This window comes from Saimiri boliviensis, chromosome 5 (genome assembly GCF_048565385.1).
Source record: "Saimiri boliviensis isolate mSaiBol1 chromosome 5, mSaiBol1.pri, whole genome shotgun sequence".
NCBI classification, from domain to species: Eukaryota; Metazoa; Chordata; class Mammalia; order Primates; family Cebidae; genus Saimiri; species Saimiri boliviensis.
The window spans coordinates 33,800,900-33,824,518 of record NC_133453.1 but is presented as its reverse complement, the minus strand read 5'-3'; positions in this window follow the sequence as shown (position 1 = coordinate 33,824,518).

Here is a 23,619-nt window from a genome sequence, read left to right as displayed (position 1 = left end):
TCAGTTTGCTGAGAATGATGGTTTCCAGGTTCATCCATGTCCCTACAAAGGACGTGAACTCATCGTTTTTGATGGCTGCATAATGTTCCATGGTGTATATGTACCACATTTTCCCTATCCAGTCTATCATCGTTGGGCATTTGGGTTGGTTCCAGGTCTTTGCTATTGTAAACAGTGCTGCAATGAACATTCGTGTGCACGTGTCCTTGTAGTAGAATGATTTATAATCCTTTGGATATATACCCAGTAATGGGATTGCTGGGTCAAATGGGATTTCTATTTTTAGGTCCTTGAGGAATCGCCACACTGTCTTCCACAATGGTTGAATTAATTTACATTCCCACCAACAGTGTAAAAGTGTTCCTATTTCTCCACATCCTCTCCAGCATCTGTTGTTTCCCGATTTTTTAATGATCGCCATTCTAACTGGTGTGAGATGGTATCTCAGTGTGGTTTTGATTTGCATTTCTCTGATGACCAGTGATGATGAGCATGTTTTCATATGTTTGTTGGCCTCCTGTATGTCTTCTTTTGTAAAGTATCTGTTCATATCCTTCGCCCATTTTTGAATGGGCTTGTTTGTTTTTTTCTTGTAGATCTGCTTTAGTTCTTTGTAAATTCTGGATATCAGCCCCTTGTCAGATGGGTAGGCTGCAAAAATTTTTTCCCATTCTGTTGGTTGCCGATTCACTCTACTGACTGTTTCCTTTGCCGTGCAGAAGCTGTGGAGTTTGATTAGGTACCATTTGTCTATTTTGGCTTTTGTTGCCATTGCTTTTGGCGTTTTGGTCATGAAGTCCTTGCCTACACCTAAGTCCTGAATGGTTTTGCCTAGATTTTCTTCTAAGGTTTTTATGGTATTAGGTCTGATGTTTAAGTCTTTAATCCATCTGGAGTTAATTTTGGTGTAAGGTGTCAGGAAGGGGTCCTGTTTCTGCTTTCTGCACATGGCTAGCCAGTTTTCCCAGCACCATTTATTAAACAGGGAGTCCTTTCCCCATTGCTTGTTTTTGTCAGGTTTGTCGAAGATCAGATGGTTGTGGGTATGTTGTATTTCCTCTGAGGCCTCTGTTCTGTTCCATTGGTCTATATCTCTGTTTGGGTACCAGTACCATGCTGTTTTGATTACTGTAGCCTTGTAGTATAGTTTGAAGTCCGGTAGTGTGATGCCTCCTGCTTTGTTCTTTTTGCTTAGAATTGACTTGGCTATGCGGGCTCTCTTTTGGTTCCATGTGAAGTTTAAGGTGTTTTTTTCCAGTTCTGTGAAGAAGGTCATTGGTAGCTTGATGGGGATAGCGTTGAATCTGTAAATTACTTTGGGCAGTATGGCCATTTTCACGACGTTGATTCTTCCTAACCATGAACATGGAATGTTTCTCCATCTGTTTGTATCCTCTCTTATTTCGTTGAGCAATGGCTTAATTGGGGGTGATTTTTGTCCCCTAGGGGACATTTGGCAATGCCTGTGGACATTTTTGGATGTCACAACTTTGAGGATGGTGCTACTGTCATTCAGTCAGTAGAGGCCATGGTACTGCTGACCATCCTACAATTGCACAATTGCTTGCTTATGCCTTATTTATTTATTTTGTGTTGTGATTTTTGTTTGGAGATGGGGTCTCCTTCTGTTGCACAGGCTGGAGGGCAATGGTGTGATCCTAGCTCACAGCAGCCTTCAACTCCTGGCCTCAGTTGCCACCCATAGCAAATATTTGTCAGAGTTTGGGAATCCTGATATGAAGGGATACAGAATAACAATAAAATAAATACCGTATCTCAAAATCTGGCTTAAAAAATTAAATTAAAAATTCATTTCACCATAGAAGTCGCTGCTATACTGAATTTTGAGTTTATCATTCTTTATAATTTGACTCCATATGCATGCATCCCTAAAAAATATATGGTTGAGTTTTGCATGTCTGTAAACTGTACAAAATGGAATGATTCTGCATTTTGCTTCTTCATACCATGTTTACAAGAACCTTCTATGTTGAAGTGTGAAAGCTGTAGTTAGTGTGATTCATTCATTTTCACTGTCCTATAGCATTGCATTCGGTGAATTTAACTTAATTTATTTAGTGTTATGTTGATTATTTAGGTTGTTTCTGATTTTCTATTATGAACAACGTTATTATGTACATTCTTGCATGCACCTTTTGGTACACATGGAAAAGCTTTTCTTCACTGTATATGCCTGGAATGAAACTGCTGGGCTACAGAGTATATGCATTTTTTTACTTTATTGGAAAATGCGGATGAGCTAATATACATTTTTGTCAGCTGTATGTAACTGTACCTGATGCTCCACATCCGTGGGAATCTGTGTCTTTATAATTTTTGTCGATCTGGTGAGCCTAAATGTTATCTTTTTGTGAGTTTAATGTGCATTTCCTAAATTTATAATAAGGGGCAACATTTTGTATTTTTTATCAGCTATTTGTATTTATTTTTCAGTGAAATGCTTGCTTATATCTTATTTATTTATGATTTAAATTTTTTTAGAGATGGGGTCTCCGTCTGTCACACAGGCTGGAGTGCAGTGGTGTGATCATAACTCACTGCAGCCTTGAACTCCTTGCCTCAAGCAAGTCTCCTCCCTCAGACTACTGAGTAGCTTGGATTACAGGCCAATGCCACCACCTCCAAATAATTTTTAAACTTTTTTATTTTAGAAATGGGATCTTACTATGTTGCTTAGGCTGGTCTTGAACTCCTGGACTCAAGTGATTCTCCTGCCTCAGCCTCCTGCATAGCTGTATTTACATCTTTTGCTAATTACGTTTTTTTTTGGGGGGGGGGAGGGGAGCTTCTAAATAGTCTGCAAACTAATCCTCTGTTTACTATAAGAATTGCAAATATCATCTACCAATTGGTGGATTGTTTTCACCTGTTATGTAATGCCAATACTTTCTTTTTTGGTTCTTTAAAAGTCATATTGAAGAAAATTATTTTCTAACCTGAGACTACAAAGAAAAGTTCTATTTGAAACTTTAACATGAATGGCAATATATTTTTGATTATATTTTAAGGGATCTAGTTCTGTATTTTCAATATACCTAGCCAATTGTCCAAGCACCATTTCTTCAAAAGTCCACTTTTCTCTTACTAATATGCAAAATTCCTTCTATCACATATTAATTTTACATATACGAGTGTGGGCCGGTTTCTGGACTCTATTTTGTTTTGTTGGTTTATTTATTTATCCCACACCAATATCATGCTATTATGCTATTTTTGTAAATGGGGCTTAGTATCTGCTAGGATGAATCACCAAATCTTTTCCTTCTCATTATGTAGAAGTTTTTGTTTCTATTTTTGGCAACCTTGGTCTTCAATACAAATTTTAGAATCAGCTTATCAAGATTCATAAAATATCTGGTTAAGAATTTAACAGGAATTGCATTGAATCTATAGATTTAGAGAGAACTGGTATCTTTACAATATTTAGTAACCCTATCCCACCAAGGAATGTAGTACATCTCTCCATTTATTCAATTTTTCTTATATATCCTGGCAATATATTAAAATTATTTTCATACAGTGATTCTGTGTTTGCCATGAGAGGGCCTCATTCTACATCAATCCATCTGCCTTGACTGGAAGTATCCTCGAATACTATTTGCCAGGTCCATATATATATATATATATATATATATATATATATATATATATATATATTTTTTTTTTTTTTTGAGACAGAGTTTCGCTCTTGTTACCCAGGCTGGAGTGCAATGGCACGATCTCGGCTTACCGCAACCTCCGCCTCCTGGGTTCAGGCAATTCTCCTGCCTCAGCCTCCTGAGTAGCTGGGATTACAGGCACGAGCCACCATGCCCAGCTAATTTTTTGTATTTTTTAGTAGAGACGGGGTTTCACCATGTTGACCAGGATGGTATCGATCTCTCGAACTCGTGATCCACCCGCTTCGGCCTCCCAAAGTGCTGGGATTACAGGCTTGAGCCACCGCACCCGGCCAGATCTATATTTTTAACAAGATTCTTCAATAAATACATAATCTAGTGATAATGGTTAATAGTTATAGCTACACATAGAAAAGATTAAATCAACTAAATCTGTGAAGAATTTTCAGTTACTTGAATTAAGGTGACTTGGGATAATTTATGATTCTCACTTGAAGCATTCCCTTTTATTAACCTCTTCCCTAATCTTATTTCTAGAACCAACTCTGACACTCCTTTTCCATTGGAATCTTCTAACATCATCTTCTATTTTAGGATATCCATGTGAAACCTGCTATTTCTTGCTAGACTTCAAAATTGCATTAACGCTTTTTTGCCCAATACCTCAAATGATTAAAAACAAGGATGTTTCCACTCCAAATATTTCTTATAAAAGTTTTCAAACAGTAAGAAAATTTGCAAGAAAAGTAAAATAGAAACCATTTACTACCACCTATAGAAAATTAAGGTATTAATATTTTCCCCTATGTATTTCATCTCTCCCCTATTCTATTATTTATCATCATCTATTTTGTTGAACCTTTTCAATGTAAGTTGCATTATAATAACCCTTCATCCTTAAATACTTTAACATGCATCTCCTAAACATGACATTCTTCTACATAACACAACGCCATTATATACCTAAGAAAGTATTAATGACATTCTAAAAACCATCCAATATCAAGTCTATATTAAACTTTTCCAAGCGGTGAGTGTTCTACTTCTACACTTCCTTCTGTATTAGCTAGCATTCCTCTTTAAAGAGGGAGTGTTCATCATTCTCAGCAAACTAACACAAGAACAGAAAGCCAAACACAGCATGTTCTCACTCATAAATGGGAGTTGAACAATGAGAACACATGGACACAGGAAGGGGAACATTATACACCAGGACCCATTGAGGGATTTGGGGGCTAAGGGAGGGATAGCAAGGGGTGGGAGGATAGGGAAGGGATAGCATTAGGAGAAATACCTAATGTAGATGATGGGTTGATGGGTGCTGCAAACCACCATGGCACATGTATACCTGTGTAACAAATCTGCACGTTCTGCACATGTATCTCAGAACTTAAATTACAATAAAAATAAAATTAAATTAAAAAGGAGCTTTATCACTAACTAGAGAAAAAACATTAGTTGCTTCTAAACAGCCAGATTAAATTAAAACATGGTTTCCTAATCTGGGATTTCTAGTGACCACAGGACACACTTCGGAGTTTTGTGGACCTCTTTAAATTGCATATACATATATACATTTTTTTTTCTTTTTTGGGAAAAGGTCCATACTATACTCAGGTTCTCAAAGGTGTCTGTGATACCCCAAAAGATTAAGAACTACTGTTCTAAATGTTCCTTGTTATCCAGTCTGAAACATGGAATTTTCTGTGTTGACATACAGAGGAACTATACCAAATTAGAAATATCCATATGTTCCATTTCAGAATGTGTATTGCTGATTAAAGGCAAAATGGGAGTTACAAAATTTGGAAAAGTGAAGGAAAATAAATGCAATTATTTATTAGGAGCTTGTTTATGATGCTGTTGTGAAGAATAATTCTTCTTTAGCTTAAATAATTTTCAATATCTTGATCACATGTACCATTGGGGAAAGTAGTGACTAAGCTGTTGTTAGTCTATAAAATTAAAACATCACCTAAAAATTAAAGCATCAGCTGGGTGAGGTGACTCACACCTATAATCCCAACACTTTGGGTGGCCAAGTTGTGTGGATCACAAGGTCAGGAGTTCGAGACCAGCCTGGCCAAGATGGTGAAACCCCGTCTCTACTAAAAATACAAAAATTAGCTGGGCGTGGTGGCTAATTACAGGTGGTAATGCCTGTAATCCCAGCTACTCAGGAGGCTGAAGCAGGAGAATTGCTTGAACCCAGAAGGTGGAGGTTGCAGTGAGCTGAGATTGTGCCACTGTACTCCATCCTGGGTGACAGAGTGAGACTCCATCTCAAAAAATAATAATAATTAAAGCAGCATCATTTGCTGACTGACAGGCACTAATGACTCTGGTGGTGACAGGTTAGCTTAGTTCACACATTTCATTGATGATTAAAGTTAATGAGTGAAGTGTAAGCAGGACTCTACTTAATGAATGTGCTAATTGTTTTCCTTGCTGCAAATGTTAGTGTTGCTTTTAACCACAATATACAGAAGATTAGGAGTCAATTCATTATACTTTATTTAATGAGTTACATTTATACTATATAATGGCATTGTTAAATTCACACAGTACCCTTCTTAATATTCAAAGCACTTTACTAGAGCACACTATTTTAAGCTCAGAGCTGTCCTTTGTCATTGGGGAGGCAGGAACAGTATGCCTATTTTAGCATAGTGGTTATGAACTCAGCCTCTGAATTCATGCTGTCTGAATTTAAGTCCTGGCTCTGCTATTTACCAGCTGTGTGACCTAAGAAATGTTGCCGACCTTTCTATGCCTCAGTTGTCTCACTCACAAAGCAGGGTGAGTGGTAGTATCTGCATCGTGGGGTGTTATAAAATTTGGTAAGTTAATGCTTGCAAAGGGTTTGATGCAGTGCTGGGCATGCTTTACACGATTCTCAGTTACACTCCTACCCTCATGATCCATTCTCCATCCAGCACTCCGAGTGAGCTTTCAAAACTGAGAATCCCTTCATGTTACCTGGCTGCTCAAAATAGTCTAGGGACTGCCCATGGCAAGGGATTGAAATCCAAACTGTTCACCCTGGCCGGACCTGTTTTCCAGACTGTGCCTAGCTCTGTGCCCTCGTCTTTGTCTCCCCACCCACTCCTGGCTCCTGTGCTCTAAGCACGCTGGTCTCCTTTGTGTTTTTCAGGCACACCAAACTCTTTTCTGCTTCAAGGACATTGCCTGGACCTTCCTTCCCCCAGATCCTCTGGCACCTCTGATTCACATGCAGATTCAGGAACGCAGGCTGCCCTCCCCAACTACCCCATCCTAGTTACACCTGGCTGTTGCCACTGCCCTGTTGAATGAATAAATGAACGAATTTTTGAGAACTCCAGGCTCATGGCACACTATCATCACTAGTCCTTACTTTATTCTATTTTCTTTATAGCACGTATCCCTTAAATAATGCATAAATATACATACAGGATATTTATTTATCTGAATAAATCTGCAGTGGTGCATAAGTCCCTTAGAACTCAGAATCTCCTTGGCTTCTACTGTCGTTCTTTCCATATGCTCTCTTGGCTGGTGGTTCTCCAAGTTCAGCATGTGCTGGGCCTGTCTCCAGAGTTTCTGATTTGGTAGGCCAGGGCAAATCTCTTTGGGAAAGTGACATTCAAGGATGAGATCTAAAGGATGAGAAGAAGTCCGATCCCATTGGAGCTGGAGGATGAGTGTTCTAGGCAGTAGGAATAGCAAGCGCCAGCCAATACGCTGAGCTGAGGAAGGAGCTGCAGTGTTTGAGTAACAGAAGGCAGATGGGTATGGCTGAAGCTTGGAGGGAGAGTGGGAAAGAATTCCAGGCTGACCTTGAACAGGAGGCAGGGGTCTGATCAGGCAGTGCCTGTTGGCCCTGTTGGGAAGAGTAGTTTGTGTTCAGAGTGTATAGAGAAAGCTTTGCACAGGGGAGAAACATGATCCAATTCACATTGTTTTAAAGGATCACTCAGGATGCTGTGTGGACAAAGCCTTGTAAGGGGGTAAAAGTTCAGTAATGAAATTCATTCTACCCCTTCCTCTGAAGCAATCATCTAGTCTACACTGACTTCCCACAGAGCGCACTGTTTTTTGGGCTCTAGAGCTGCCGTAGCACTCTGTTAAAGTGGGTGGCTGCCATCGTAGCAAACAAATGAATCTAGTGTCTGTCTCAATTCCTGACTTGAAGGAAAAGCTTCAAGCTTACCGTCCCTGTCTAGGGAGCGGCCCACGTCACTTCTGTGTCAGGGAGCTCCGTATTCTGCCTCACCTGTTGCTCTGTTGCTCTGGCCCAGCTGTTGGACCAGGAGAGACACCAGGGTGGCCAGAATGCAGGCTGGCCTGCAGTTAGTGAGGTGGCCCAGCACAGGGCTCTACCTAGCAAGGTTAAAGATAGTGAACAAACCACTACCATCAGACACTCTTTTGCAGCAGCAGCAGCAGCAGATGGTAACAGGACTAGAGGCTTATGTGCACAGAAACATCATGAGGCTGCAGGAGCCATGAGATCGAGGTTATGAATTAGAGTCAGAAGTGAGCAGGACTTACTGGCCAACCTAGAAAGCAATGGAAAAATACCCAGAGCAAAATGGGCTGCTTGGTTATGGCAAAAGAGGCAGAAGCCAAGGCAAAGCAATGCTGAGTCCCCAACATGGTAGAGTCCATTAACGTTTGCTGTTGGAGAGTAGAATGAATGGAAGCAGAGGGCCAGGTTTCCAGAGGGGTGCAGAGTCCTCAGGTAATCCATTTCAGGCCTGCCTCTTCTGAGCTTCTCTGCTTTGGTGATCTCCCTTCTACACATGTCCTGAAATACCTTCCCTACCCACCCTCATTACACAGAGTACCCCCAGCCCCTTGCCAAAATGAAAACGGACACCCACACCCCACTTAGGAATGGAAATTCCTACTTGCTTACTGGAATTCCTTTACAGCCCTCAATTGCACAATTTGAAATAATTTAACACTGTTCTATCATTGTTTAGGCCAGAATAATGTCTTCATTTTTAGTTGAAACTTTGGTATAAATTTGCCTTCACAGAAAGAAATGAACACCTGTGGTACCAAAATATGAGAAAGCAGCCATATGACTGTAAATTACTACAGAATAGCAAAAATCACCCCTAAAGTTTATTTTTTAATTCACTGAGCTTATGATTTATGCATTTTTCTGTATGTAAAAACTCTAAAAATTAAGTATAAAACATGGTAACATTTTCTCATGGGTGCATCACTTACCTGTTTAAAACCACTTACTAGCCTGGGTGCAGTGGCTCATGCCTGTAATCCCAACACTTTAGAGGACCAAGCCTGAGCCACAAAGCAAGACCCCCATCTCTACAAAAAAAAAAAAAAAAAAAAAGAAACTCATTTATTAGCAATACATAACTTTTAGGGAATAATCTAAGATCCTTAGAAGGAAATTGGAGGCCCATCTCTTCTGTCTCCTCCACCAGCCTGTTTTTCTTCACCTTTGTTTTCCAAAATGCAGTGGTCCTGCTCCATCTGTGTGGAACCACCTGTAATGTACTGACCAGGGGTACTGTCTTATGCCTTGTACTGTTACAGCATGTGTGGTCTGGAAACCTCTCTCCAACTTCAGTCCACATTAGTTTGAGTGACTCCCTCCTTGGTAACACTTGGAACTGACTCCTTCCATTACATTGTGATGTGTTCCACTGGATGTTTCTGTTTACTTGTGCACTCAGGGCTAGGATCTCAGCCTCCCGAAGACTGTGCCTTTATCTTTCTCCAGAGACTAGCTCTGTGCCAGGACATGTATAGTGTGTGGCCCACTATAAAGGTTTATGGAATGAAAAAATGAAGCTACAAAGTCTTGTGCCACAGGCTCAGAGGTGTGGCTTGGGGTTGCCCCAGGAAGACAGATTCGGTACTCTCAATATCTTTATAAAGAATATGCATACAATCCTTTTTCGCACATGATTCCTAAATAATGTTGTGCATGCTTTTCACAATAGCAAAGACTTGGAAACAATCCAAATGCCCATCAGTGGATAAAGAAAATGTGGCACATATACACCATGGAATACTATGCAGCCATAAAAAAGATGAATTCATGTCCTTTGCAGGGACATGGATGAAGCTGGAAACCATTATTCTCAGTTAACTAACACAGGAACAGAAAACCAAACACCGCATGTACTCACTCATAAGTGGGTGTTGAACAATGAGAACACATGGACACAGGGAGTGGTACATAAGACACTGGGGACTGTTGGGGTGTAGGGGGCTAGGGGAGGGATAGTATTAGGAGAAATGTCTAAAGTAGATGATGGGGTTATGGATGCAGCAAACCACCATGGCACGTGTATAGCTATATAACAAACCTGCGTGTTCTGCACGTGCACCTCAGAACTTAAAGTACAATTTAAAAAAATAATGTTGTGCATGGGTGGCATGCTTCACAAAGTTTCAGGGTTTTAAATACATCCTCCTTCCCCCAGGCCCCACCTAGAAAGGTTAAGTGTATTGTACAAACCCTTCCTTTGTATGTGGCCTAGATGAGGGGATCAAATACCTGTCCCAGGAGCAGAATGTTTTCTGGGTCTCATTGGAGCCTGGCTTTCATTATTTTTTAACCATTGGCTTCAGCCTGTGGGAACTAAACCTTACATGCCACCTCCTTAGAGGTGTCTCTCTCAGGACAACTTGTTCATTCATTTATAGCAGTGGTCCCCAACCTTTTTGGCACCAGGGACCAGTTTCGTGGAAGACAATTTTTCCATGGATGAGGGAATGGGGGAATTGGTTTGGGGATGAAACTGTTTCACCTTAGACGATTAGGTATTGGATTCTCATATGGAGCATGCAACCTAGATCCCTCACATGTGCAGTTCACAGTGGGGTTTGCACTCCTCTGAGCATCTAATGCTGCTGCTGATCTGGCAGGAGGCGGAGCTCAGGTGGTAATGCTTGCCCCCTTGCTGCTCACCACCTGCTGGGTGGCCCAGTTTCTAACAGGCCACAGACTGGCACCGGTCTGCAGCCTGGGGGTTGGGGACCCCTGCTTTGTAGCACTCAGCACAATTTTACTGATAACTTTATTTCTTTACTGTCTCTCTTAAAGTTGGGTATGAGGTCCACAAGGGCCGGGATGGTGCCTGTTCTATTCATTGCTGCACAACACAGTGTGGTGCCTCAAAGGTACCTGATGAGCTTCTGCTGGGTTATGTTTGGGATGAAATACCCTCCAAGTGTCATGCTACTAACTGGCATGCCCAAATCTGAAAAAAATCACATAATTTCACTCTCAGAAAAAACCCAAAAAACAACAACCTCGAAAGGTGTGAATTGCTATTATTATTTTACCAGCAAGGAAATAGCCCAAAGAGAGATTGACTTGATGAAAATAATAGTCAATGATACAAATAAAGGCTTGGACCCAGATTTTCTGATAGAAAGCCAGTTTTTATTACTTCTACAATTATCTTTGGAGAAAATTTCAGGAGTGTTAATCTATAGAATGCTATTGCAAAGGTCAGCCCAGTGGAAATTCTCTTGTCTGCCCAGTACATGCTAGGGAAGAGAAAGAAAATTAACAGGATGATAATGAAATGACGGTAGAAATGACCCAGACTATTGAACAACCTACTTGGGTTTTCCTTAAAGTTGTTTTAGTAACTTATTATAAAACAAAAAGACACAGATCTTTAATTCACACCAAAAAATAAAGTCCCTGTAGTCTCATATGTGTGCTTTCACATCTTTAGGAAACCTTTTATTAGTTAAGTTGATAAGCATTGACATTGAGGTATTCTCAGTCCAACAAAAGTGAAGAGAATTCAAATGTGAAATCTAGTCAAGAATTTGTTATTGGGTAGGAATCGATCAAAATGAGGCTCTGAGTTCATTATTCTAGTTTTTAGGATGCCCTGTCAGAATAAACACTAGAAAATATTTTATTTTCAAAACATAATGTTTTATACATATTAGTGTAAAGCACTATGACTCAGAAATTCTAGTTACCATATCTAAACATTATGGCAAAAATTGCTATAAGAACACATGGAGATAGTACAAGCTTCTGTGAATTATGATGAGCAAATGGCATTGATTCATGTCTCTGTGAATTAAAAGCTTGGGAAATGTCTGTAGACCTTCCCCTTTGATGTATTGTCTGCTAATCTGTGTAAGCAATTTCCTGTATATTCTCATGATAAATTTAGATGTTTTAATACAATGTTTCTTAAATGATTTTGATTACAATTCACTGTGAAAACTACACTGGAACCTAATGTATAAATACATATGTATATATAACTGGAAATGTGTCTTACAATAATACCTTTTCTGTGTACCATGTATTCTGGTATTTTTTTAATTTTATTATTTCCTATTTCATTAGTTAAAACAAATTCTGGTCATTACCCAGTAAGTTGATTTCATGTCGCATTCATGGATTGCGCCCATAAGCTTAAAATCTCTCTTAGAGAGTGTTCTGGGTATATATTGCTTTGCAACAGACAACTGCAACTTTGTAGTTTAAAACAAAAAGCGGTTTTATTACATTTCAAAATTTTATTGGTCAGGAATTTGGGCAGTATTTGGCTGGGTGATTCTTATGTTCCATATGGCATTAATGGGTTCACTTGGCAGCTTTTGGCTGAAGAATGACTGATTTAAAGGCCCCAGATGGCTTCAGTCATATGTTGTCAGAGATGGCTAGAAATCTTGGCTCTAGTGGACTGCCGATAGAAGAGCCTGCATGTGCCTACTCTTGGCTGAGAGACCTTTAAGTAGTTGAATTTAAACGATGGCCCAAGAATCCACCAAAGTGAAAGCTCTATGACCTTTTATGACCTAGCCTTGAAAGTCCCACTGTGTCATTTCCATAGTACTCCATAAGTGAAAGCAGTCACAGAAACACATAGATTTAAGGAAAGGTCCTATCTCTCAGTGGAAACAATGTCAAATAATTTGTGGACATGTTTTCAAAACCATAAAAACAGCATTGAGTCATGTTTCTCTGAATTAAGAGCTGGGGCTGTATCTATGGAACATCCCTTTTGATCTAAAATTTATAAACAATAACTCCTCTATTCTTATATTAAATTCAAATGTTGTAATACAATGTTTTTCAAATGATTTGACCAAAATCCACAGTGAGAAATACACTTTTCATTGCAATCCAGCACACACACACACAAACTACACACACGTAACATTTAAAATGCTTTATGAAACAATATTTACACTGTGTACCTTGCATTCCATAGCTCCTCTCGTATTCTATTCTATTTGTAAATAATGATAGCTATTACCCACTAAATGAATTTCACACTCGTTAACGAATTGTGACCCTAAGTTTTAAAAAGAGTGTAGGCCCAAATTTGCCTTTTCAAGGCTCTCAGCTCTTGGAGATCAAGAAAGTGGTTTTATTATTCTTTGTTTCTGATGCCACTGTAGATGTTCAGTAAATATTTCTTGAGTTTTTGAATGAAGAGAAAGAAAAAAATAAAGGAATGAAATGGCTCTCACTTTGTTTACAATTTTACATGTGTCTTCTATTCTCTTTGACTTCATTGTTACGGTTTAGTGAAACGTGTGCAGAAGTTATACATCAGAAGGATAGTGGTGGCTGAAGACCTGTTATTTAGTTGAATTTTTCTTTCCAGCCTTCCTTCTCTCCAACATCTAGAAGGAAAGATAGAAATGTAAACAGGAAACACTAATACAAGTTCATGATTGTGATGCTTAATACTCTGTCCAAAGTGTTCAGAGTAGGGAGTTACTACTTCTGCCTGTGGTAGAATTGGCGAGGCCACACCAAGCAAAAGGCATTTAGGCTGGATCTCCGAGGATGAAGAGGACTTTGGTAGATAGATGAGGAGATTAAATGCTTTCCTAGTGGAGGCACAACATGAACAAAGACTGAGAGGTGAGATGTGTCTGCAGGGGGTCCTGAGAGTCTGTGAAATTCCTGTGACTGTGGAAGACAAAGAGAGAAGGGAAGAAGGGAAGGATGGGGAAAGAAAACTGAGGAGGTGAGTTGGGGTCAGGTCAAGACGAGCCTTATGACATATTAAGTCATTTAGACCAGGGGTCCCCCCAGTACTGGTCAGTGGCTTGTTAGGAACTGGGTGGCACAGCAGAAGGTGAGCAGGGAGTGAGTAGGTGAAACTTCATCTGTATATACAGCCACTCCCCACCACTTGCATTACTGCCTGAGCTCCATCTCCTGTCAGATCAGTGGTGTCATTAGATTCTCACAGGAGCACAAACCCTACTGTGAACTGCACATGTGAGGGATCTAGGTCACGTCTTCCTTGTGAGAATCTGATGCCTGATAATCTGTCACTGTCTCCCGTCACCACCACATGGGACTGACTAGTTGTAGGAAAACAAGCTCAGAGCTGCCACCGAGTCTACGTTACGGTGAATTGTATAATTATTTCATTATATATTACAATGTAATAATAGGAATAAAGTGCACAATAAATGTAATGTAATTGAATCATCCTGAAACCACCCCCTGCCCCTGTCCATGGAAAAATTATCTTCCATGAAACTAGTCCCTGGTGCCAAAAAGGTTGGGGACAGCTGTTTTAGACTTTATCCTGAAAGCAACGGAAGAGTGTTTCATCATATGATATCATTCTTAAGAAAGTATAGGCAAAGGTCAGCACATAGAGATATGGACCAATGCAACCCTGCTGCAGGCCCTCCCAAACTAACCATGCATCTCTTTATTTCCAGCAGAGGAAATTAACAGCACCAGACTTTCTTCATTATTAACATGAAGAAATGGTGGCTTCGGTCCACGATCTATAGCTGTAAGATAAGCTGCTGTATCACAAGAATACACTGGAATGTGGTTTAGGGATTCAAGGTGAGGACACCAGACAGGCAAATTGCTTATGGCCACTGTTAGATTTGTAATCTTTGGTGTGACATGACAGTTCCCTGGGACTTGGTAGACCACTGTAAATTAAGAAGTGAGATTAGATCAATGATTTATATCACATTTTTTCCTACAAAGAACAAGATCATAAATACATAGGGTTTGCGGGCCACATGGTCTCTGTAACACCTACTCAGCTCTGCTCTTGTAGCTTGAAAGCAGCCATAGGCAACATAAAAATGAATGCGCATGGCTGGGTTCCAAAAACCTTTATTTACCTGTGCTGAAATTTGAATTTAGTACAATTTTTGTGTATCATGAAGTATTGCTCTCATTATTTTTTCCAACCATTCAAAATGTGTAAAATACCTTCTTAGTTTGGCAGGTTGTAAATAGTGGTGGGCTAGATTTTGGCCTATTGATTAGCCAATTTGTGTTCTCTGTGGTTATGTCAAAGTATAAGGTTTCTATGTGCCCTATTTCCTTATATGAAATATATAATGATTTTGAAAAGTTTAACAATAGTATATTTTCTAATATTTGTTCATTTAGTAATTCATTTTTAAACATAACCAACCTGCATAGGTAAGACTTACGTTGGTTATAAGGGTGCTTATTTTTTGGTAACAAAGATCTGTGGAAAAATTATAGGACCTGATAATAAATAGCTTCCCTGATATTCCCACCATGACTACAGATACTTTAAAGAATTACTTTATCAATTCTTACATTGTCACTCAGAGGGATAAGAAGTTACAGTATTAATATTTTTAAAACTTCTTTTTTAAGTGAGTAAGAGCTGAATGGACATTTCTACACCCATGTTCCAACAGCATTATTCACAATAGCCAAAATGTGGAAATAACCCAAATGCCCATCAGATGAATGAGTAAACAAAATATGATATATACATATAATGAAATATTATTCAGCCTTGAAAAAAATGAAATTACGATACATGCTACAACATGGATGAAACTTGGAGACATTATTCAAGTGAAATAAGACAGGTATAAAGAGACAAATATTACATGAATCCCCTTGAAATAAGAACCCACAGTAGTCAAATTCATAGAGACAGAAAGTGGAATGGTGGTTGCCACAGGCTGGGAGAGGGAAAAATGGGGAATTGATAAATAGGTATGGTTTCAGTTTGGGAAAATGTAAAAGTTCTGAAGATGGATGGTGGTGATGGTTGTATAGCAATGTGAATCTACTTAATGAACTTAAAATGGTAAAATGGTAAAATTTATGTTGTATCTATTTTACCACAACAGTTAAAAAGAAGGAGGAAGAATAGAATAATGAAATAGTTAACCTAACCTCACACAAGACAGAAAGAAGATTGGAGTCAGCTGCACAACTAGGACCTGGGACAGTAGTGCAGGGCTCTTTGACCATAATATGACTGTGATGGCTTTAATGTCTGCCTTCTGAGCATTCTCTAATGGAAACTTTACAATATTAAATCAGAGAATCTCAACTGACATTTTACAGAGGAGGAAACAGAGGTTCATTTGTCAAGGAACCAGCAGGTAAGGTTGAGAAGCAAACCCATGACTGTGCTTCCAAAGCCTGTGTGTTGACCACCACAGAACACCACTGCCCCGAAATTCTGAAGTCACCTGTCTTAGAGTATGGAAACCTCTGCCACTGAATGCAGGTTTTTCAGTGTAAATCATAGAGTCATTGCTACCTCTGAAGGCGAGAGGCTCCCGTAACTGTGCTGCTAAGTCTGCAGCTGTGGCACAGGTCCTGGTGCTGTTGGTTTACAGTAAGGCAGGAAGGTGATGCCTCGTGCTGGCAAATGATGCAGCAGGCCTGGCTGGTTTGTGTCTCTACTCTCAGGAGCATGGCTAATACAGCCTTTTAGCTCACAGATTCCCACCTCAAATGTTTACATGACACCACTACATAAAAAATATGTGCATGTTGCCGGGTGCAGTGGCTCACGCCTGTAATCCCAGCACTTTGGGAGGCCGAGGCAGGTGGATCACGAGGTCAAGAGATCGAGACCATCCTGGTCAACATGGTGAAACCCCGCCTCTACTAAAAATACAAAAAATTAGCTGGACATGGTGGCGCATGCCTGCAATCCCAGCTACTCAGGAGGCTGAGGCAGGAGAATTGCCTGAACCCAGGAGGCGGAGGTTGCGGTGAGCTGAGATCGCGCCATTGCACTCCAGCCTGGGTAACAAGAGCGAAACTCCGTCTCAAAAAAAAAAAAAAAAAAAAAAAAAAAAAAATATATATATATATATATATATATATATATGCATGCTGTACCTTCCCCACTTGACTGTAAGGTAAGGGCAGGAGCTGGACCTTTTTAATATTTATACCCTCCATAAGATCACCCTGTGCTAGGTTTTGCATCAAGCAGGCACCCAGCAAATATTTGCTGAATGAAAGCATAAATGAATGTTAAATCATCTGCCTCCAGATTTTCCTTTTGTTTCCAATTTTCCCCTCCATCTGACATACGCAAGTGCCTCTCGTGTCCCTTTCACAGATATTACAGATGCCCCCCCCAACTATTTTTTCTGTTCTTCTGGCCTGCTTTTTCTCATTGCTGCTGAAACAGACTGAGGGCCAAAAATAGAAACCTCCTTGACAACTTTGCAGAGGACTTACATTCCTGATTTCTAAGGTGGCAACACTGACTCTGTTGGAGCAGGATGGGAATTTCATGACCTGTCACATATTTGATTTTGCATGATTTTTAAAAGGGATAAACGGTTTCCCCACATGGTGGTTGACACAACTTGCGATCACCCTTGGAAGTTAGGGCGTGGGACAAATAGAGGAACGTCACCAAACAGAGGAATGCCACTGCTTGTCCTAAGGATGCTTCAAGATTCTTGAAAAGGAGACAGAATTTCTTTTCCTTTCTTTTCTTCTCCTTCACTCCTTCCTTCCCACTCTCTCTCCTTTTTTCTTATTTTCTTTCTTTCTCTCTCTGGATATCTCTGGTTTATGGCAGGGTCCATGACTCATACGTGTTTTCGAGCCAGTGCATATTATGAAGACACAAGACAAGAATGTGTATAAACACATACTCTGCCATAATGCTGATTTCTTTGGATTAAACTAGGGGGAAAAAACAGCAACAGACACTGCCTCAGTCTAGAATTATCTGTAATCCATATACATCAGCACATGGTTTCCAGTATTGTGTTATGGGGAATTAGAGAAGAGACCTGGCTCCTCGCAGGGATACTACAGTATGCTAAGAAGATAGGACAGAGATAGAGTTAATAAAACAAGTTAGCATCTAAGTGATAAGTGGGTGCCTATAAAGTCTAAATAGTCACTCTTAATAAAAATCATTTCCATTTATGCAGTGCTTGCTAAATTCTAGGCACCATGCTAAGAACTTTATATCCTTAGCTCTTTTGAATTCTAACCACAGCCCAGAGCCTCAGTAGACAGGTGTGGGAGGCAGTGAAGGGTAGTACTTAGTGCCAGGCTATGGAATCACACTGCAAGGTCCTGGTCCCTGATGTCTCTTGGCATTCCCTATGCAGAGAGAGAATACTCCTTCCTAGTCATTGAGTCATTGTGCCCAGCCTCTGCTACCAGCGAGGTGACCCTTTGAGTGCAGATGCTCCTCTCTTTGTTTCCATTTCTTGTCTATAAAATAAGGATAATAACTGTGGAACTTAGCTTATAGAGTTTATTAAATGAGATAATGTAAGTATAGTGCTTAAAACAGTGCCTGACATAGAGTCAATGACCTATAAATATTAGGTTTTATGACCCTGAGGCTCAGAGAAGTTAAATAACTTGCCAGTGTTCACTCAATAAATTTATATCCAAACAAGAATTCACACTCAAACCTGACTGATCCCAAGGCCCTCAGATCTTAACCACTTCACCATAATGGTTGTTCAGAGAGCGGTAAATCATTTTGGATTAGTGTAAAAAGGGGGAAGATTTACAGAGAATGTGAGAGAGTTTGAAGGATGGAGTAGAATTTATTGAAAAAGAAATGGTGACTCTAGGCTTCAATGTAGAAAGATCTAGAGTTAACAAAGTGCCTCTCCCCACCTCCTTTGCCCAAAGACTACCTCCAGGTTTCCTTTTTTTCCCCCCTTACCAGTGAAAAAGACACAGCAGCTAAAATGCCCATCACTGGGGATGGGCAAAAATGCTTCCTGCCACTCCTTAAATCTCCTATAGTGGTACTCTGGGTAGTGATTTCTTTTGTTTTATTTTAGGTTTTACTTGCTAATATGTGTGTGAATTTAAGAAAAAAAATCCAATATTTTAGCACTTAATTGTGTAGATCATTTATTTAAGTTAGAAACAATGTTAGTAAATGTGGTAGGAAGGGTGTATCAGCTCTTCTCTCTTTGAGAGAATTCGGATCTTCTCAAAGTTAAGGAAATAGGGAAACAGTGTGTATATAGGTATGCATTATTTTTCCGTCTCCATATAGGAACACAACAGAAGTTGGGGAAGCAAACACTCTTGGCATCAGAAGCTACAGGAGACTGGCTAGCACAAATTCAATCTTTGTACTTACCAAGATGGATTATACTTTACATTTTCTAACCTTAGGCTTAGCCACAATAAGGGTCTCTCCTTCCTTTTCCATGTCTACGCTTGTAATCTAGTTTGGCCGTGTCCCCACCCAAATCTCATCTCAAATTGCTCCCACAATTTCCACGTGTTGTGGGAGGGACCCAGTGGGAGATAATTGAATCACAGGGGTAGTTTCCCCAATACTGTTCTTATGGTAGTGAATAAGTCTCACTAGAGCTGATGGTTTTATAAGGGGTTTCTCTTTTCGCTTGCCTCTTTCTCTCTTGCCTGCTGCCACCTAAGGCACAGAAGGTGATGTGCCTTTCACCTTCTGCCATGATTGTGAGGCCTTCCCAGCCATGTGGAACTGTGAATCCATTAAAACTCTTTTTCTTTGTAAATTAGCCAGTCTCAGATATGTCTTTATCAGCAGTGTGAAAACAGATGAATACAGCCTGGGCTCAGAGTCTTTAACAGACCGTGTGAAGAGAGGATGGATCACATGGTCTAGGACTGGGGGTGGAACTTGGGATAGGGAGGATAAGCAAGCAGCCTTAGCAGAGCCAAAGGACCATGAGAGAAGAAGCACAAGTGTGGCTGTGGGGAGCCACTTAGTGCAACCAGAGCAGGGAGGAGGAAGCCTCTAGCCCCTACCTGGGTGAACTCCAGGAGGTCTCAACCAGACCGGGGGTGGGGGGGGGGGCAAACCCTAGAGCACGTGATCTTCTGGTTATGCATGGAGGCCCTTGCTTGCATCTGAGGCAGAGAGCCTACTAAACGGTTTTGTAATTCCAAGTCTTTGTTTGACACCTTTTTGCTGTTTTTACTCAAGTCCTCCCATCCCTGATACCCACCATTACCAACTGTCAGCTGAATTCCACCAATAAAGAAGACAGTGACATGAAGACAGTCCTACATGGATCTGCTTAACCAGCTGAAAGCCACTTTTGTTACTAACTGTATCACCCCTACTGCTATGTATGATAAGGGGTGCAGAGTCTGAGTGAAATCAGTAGCTTTATGTACTATTCATTTCTCTCCCTTCAACCAACCAAATCTGAGATCACTGAACACTTGTCTACCTTACAAAATGCCCTAAAGTATGTTTGAACATCTTGTGATGTCTACATTTTGTTTCTAATCTACGTCATGCTAATTTTTTTTTTTTTTTGTCTGCAGCATTGCAGTAAGCACCTTATTGGTTTTCATGTTCCAATCTACTTTCTAAGTGATGCTGGGTTGTTTTTCTAAACCACAAGTCTGCAGTTGTCATTTTCTGTTTTTCATTGTCATCTACTTTACAAAAATATCTTCAGTTCTTTTCTATCCCAAGTAAAATGTAATATGGAATCTCAATAAGTAAGACATCCTCAAGCAGCCCTGCTCTGTGAAAGTGGGGTTGGGTGTAGGCAAAGTACTTCCCTCTCAGCGGGTCTCACCACATCTTTTGCCCCCTTGACTTTGACCAGTCCCTATCCTGTCAGTGACAACCACAGGATCTTAAAGAAACTGTTTTGAGCATTAGCATCCTCAACCCCACGGCCCGCTCCTCCACTCTCCTCTTCAGCACCGCCCTACAAGGCTGGAACTCCAGGCCTCTTATTATTCCTTTTATGTTTGCATATTCTACCTCCTCTCTCATAAATGCTCTTCTTCTGCTCCTCTCACCTGCTGATTTCCCATTCAGCCTTTGAGAAGGAGCTCCGAAGTCACTTTCTCTTAGGATAATCTATATCTAGCACCCCCGGTGAGAGCTGTTCACCCTCTGTGCCTGTGGCTCTCTCTGTCCACCCTCGTTGTGCCATTGACCAGATTGTTTTGCAGGTCTTCTTCTGCATCAGTGTCACTTGGCCATCAGAGAGGCCATGTCTTACTGTGTGCTGTGGGTTGAATATTTGTGCCCTCCAAAACTCATGTTGAAATTTAAGCCCCAGTGCAGTAGTATTGAGAGGTGGACCTTTAAGAGGTGACTGGGTCATGAGGGCTCTGGCTTGTAAGTTGATTAATCCATTCAATAACTAATGAATTAATGGGTTATCACAAGAGAATGATTGGTGGCATATTTTAAGTTCTGGGATACATGTGCAGGGTGTGCAGGTTTGTCATATAAGTAAATGTGTGCCATGGCGGTTTGCTTCACCTATCAACCCATCGTCTGGGTATTAAGCCCTGAATGCATTAGCTATTTATCCTGATGCCCTCCCTCCCCCACTGCCCATAAGCCTCTCTGTGTGTTATTCCTCTCCCTGTGTCCATGTGTTCTCATTGTTCAGCTGCCACTTATGAGTGAGAGCATGCAGTATTTGGTTTTCTGTTCCTGCATTAGTTTGCTGAGGATAATGGCTTCCAGCTCCATCCATGTCCCTGCAAGTGACTTGATCTCATTCCTTTTTATGGCTGCATAGTATTCCATGGTATATATGTACCACATTTTCTTTATCCCGTCTATCATAGATTGACATTTGGGTTGATTCCACATCTTTGCTATTATAAATAGTGCTGCAATACCCATACACATGCATGCATCTTTATAATAGAATAATTTATATTTCTTTGGGCATATACCCAGTAATGGGATTGCTGGGTCAAATGGTTTTTCTGGTTCTAGATCCTTGAGAAATCACTACACTGTCTTCCACAATGGTTGAACTAATTTACGTTTGGAACTGGTGGCTTTATAAGTGGAGGAAGAAGAGAAACCTGAACTAGCACACTCAGCCTGCTTGCCATGCGATGCCCTGTGCTGCCTCAGGACTCTGCAGGGTGTCCCCACCAGCAAGAAGGCCCTCGCCAAATGTGGCTCCCTCAGCCTTGGATTTCTCAGCCTCCATAACTGGAAGAAAAAAAATATTTTTAAGAATAAACTACCCAGTCCTAGGGAAGCAACAGAAAATGGACTAAGACACTGTATCTGTCCCCCCATGTCTTTCTCTTGGCACAGTGCTTTGCGTATTATAGGTTACAAATGACCATTGTTTGTTAAATGGGGAAAAATCATGCACTGAGCACAAGTCAGAATAAAAAATTACCTCGAGTCCATTTATAGCTTAGCAAATTTGGTGAAAGTAACTGAATATTTTCTTCATTAATGGTAGAGTAAATCAACAGTGAAATTTTGTCCTTTAAACTACATCACTGAGACAAAATAGACTTTTTTGGCTGCATTTTCAGTCAAGATGTCCAGAATCAAATGAAATGGAAGAAAATGGTTCCTTAGCATTCCTGAGAAATGATCTCCTTCTCTCTCAAGGCTCGACTCACATATTTCCTTTTCCCTGGGGGTCATTGTTGGCTTTTCAGTCCCATGTTTGTCTCTTTATTTAGTTCTTCTGATAATGATCATCTCCACTGCATAATCCATTCCTGATTTCCCTACTCTGGACTCAATCAAGATATTTTGAGTTGAAATATGTTCATCCAGGGAAGCAAAAGCTGTGTCCTATGGTCCTTAGTGCTCTGCCTCCTTGGTCAAGTAACGAAGGATTTGCATCTCCAAGGACTGTTTTTTCCCAAGACTTAGCTAAAGAAAATTATTCAAGGAAAATAAGTCCTTTTGAAGCATGTGTCATTTGTCGTTTTGACCCATGTTAGTCTTCTTTAGAAGTGTTACAGGAAGAGAAAGATTACTATTCGAAAACGAAAAGGAAAATTATATGGTAGCTTCAACACTTTAAAGATGTGGCAAAATTTAATTAGGGGCCAATATGTCTTTGTTAGAAGAGTCCAATAATGGGCATAATTCAGAATGCAAAAGAAAGTACCAAATATGGTGAGTTAGGTAGTCTGTAACAGAAAAGCTCACTTTTTCTCTGCTAGGCAGGGGGCTCTGAGAGCTGGGAGAAAAGGAGAGTTGGGAAATGGGAGTCTGGATAGGTACAGTGTGCCCCAGCAACATGGTGGCAGGCCAGAGGCCAAGGCCAGAAAGTTCTAGTAAGCAGTTTCCCCTGGTGGCGGGGGTGGGGGGGAGGAGGGGGGTGTGAGTGGAGGAACTGTAAGTATAGTATTCTCTTGCATGCACTTTTCAGTTGTTTATTATTTAATGCAGTGCTAGTTCCTCTTCATTAATCCTAAACATTCAAATAAACACAATGGCTTTTAGTTGGTGGCGAATTACAGAAGCATGGAGGAGAAGGTGGCTGCACACAGCAGGGAGAGGAGAGAGCGAGCAGCTTCAGGAGGTGGGAAAGTAAGCAAGGATCAAAAATTCACAAGAAGCAAAAAATCTTGGCAAGAGGTCATTAGAACATCAATAGACTTCCAGGGAATACAGCAGAATCATTAGGCCAATGCTCTACACCTCCCAGTTCATGGACTGGGAACTGATCATTTTATTTGAATAGTAAAGAGTGGCCCCAGGAAGCTGGGGGACTTGGGGAAATTTGGGTTACAAAAGGAATATATAGCAGAAGAATGTGTGTGCTCTCTCAAAAGGATGCTTTTCCACACTCTGGCAAGGCTATTTTACTACTTGGGCATATTGATTTTAGAGGGCTAAATCACACTTGATACATTAAATACAATACAGTATTTTGGTGTAAAAATGTGAAAACATCTTTGTAATTTTGCTTTTGATATTCTTACATATTCTTAATATTATTATCAATGTCC